The following is a 1,529-nucleotide window of genomic DNA, read 5'->3' as shown; positions in this document are numbered from 1 at the left end:
TTAGTCTCCAGAGAGACACCACTGCTCTTCAGCACTTTGGAGAGGTCCCTAACAGCAGACTTTCCCATGGCAATGCGCCTTTTAATTTCCTGGCTGATAGATAGTTTTTTGAAATTTTGACCCATATTCCAAAGTAATATTTTCACCCTTCAGAATCACAGAAGCCTTCACAGACACCCACCATGTCATCTCCCACCATTTTCCAGAAAACTCTTTCTTCTAACTCTATCCCCTCCACAATGCAAACTCAGCTCTACCTCCCCACGGGGTTCCTGGGTCCCTTAGAGCAGTATTATCAATCCATTCAAGAGTTATAATCCAACAGTGCAACAATGAATGAATTGAAAACCGAAAATCTCTGTAAATGTTCATAAAAACTAATAAAATTTAATAATAAAAAAAGAGTTATAATCCAACATTTAAAACAGCAGAGGAAAGATGGACGGTAGGAGGAAAGGAGAAAGGAAAAAAGGATCAGATGTGTAACAAGCTGTAAGGTTAAATGTCTTAGGAAGTGTGTTTCTTATAGAAATGTGTCCTGGGAGATGATGTGGACAGTTTCTTATAGGAGATGGCAATGGAACATAACTGGAAGGCATCACTTTAGAATGCACTGTCATTTCAGGCCCCTGCAACAAGGCCTACTTTGAAAGGCTAGATCTGCAGGACAGATTCTCCCAAGCCTTTCCTGGCAACTCTCCCTGATTCTTCAAGCCAATGTATCCCCAGAGTCCTGCTACCACTCATGTCGGAAGCCCAGAGTCTAGACTCCATGAAATACTGCATCCTGCGTTTCTCCAGGGCTTGTGGGTGCTTCTTTAGTTCACTCTTCCATTCTCTGAAGGGACTGGCAACAGCTTTGATTTCTTACCCCCATGGCACCCAGTCAGTGCTTGGCATTCATTGCCGAGTTTACCAGAAAGTTCTGTCTCTTGATTAAACAAAGTTTCTCTCTCCTTTTCTATCTTATTAAATATAATTTACAAGATATAAAAACATACTCCATTAAAGTATACAATTTAGTGTATTTTAGTATAGTCATGATGTATAATTTATCACCACTATCTAATTTCTAGAACATTTTCAATACCCCAATATCCAAATCTATCTAACCTTAACAAACATGTTTCTTTTATTAATTTATAAAAGTCTTTTAATACTGCATGGCACCACTGTTCTAAAGCAGGTCTGACATGGAGATTGGAAAGAGAATAGGATAAGAGTAGATAGATAATAAGCGTGACACTCGAACAGATGAAGGAAAGAACTATATAATTAGGCTTTTTATGTAGGACAACAGCCCAGAATAAGAGGTACATTGTAAAAAGGACTTGGGGTGACTGTGCAACAGTGAATGAATATATATATAGGATGTCAAAGATATCATTCAGGAAGAGTGTAAACGGTCATTACAAAGACAGAAGAGGAAGAAAAGACCAAACTGGATGTCAGAAGAAACTCTGAAGATTGCACTGGAGCGTAGAGAAGCCAAAGCACAAGGAAGAATTCAAGATACTAAAGAGCTGAAC

The sequence above is a fragment of the Elephantulus edwardii genome, unplaced genomic scaffold (assembly GCF_000299155.1).
Source record: "Elephantulus edwardii isolate Elephantulus edwardi_28Jun2011 unplaced genomic scaffold, EleEdw1.0 scaffold00191, whole genome shotgun sequence".
NCBI lineage: Eukaryota > Metazoa > Chordata > Mammalia > Macroscelidea > Macroscelididae > Elephantulus > Elephantulus edwardii.
Note: the sequence above shows the minus strand (reverse complement) of the source record.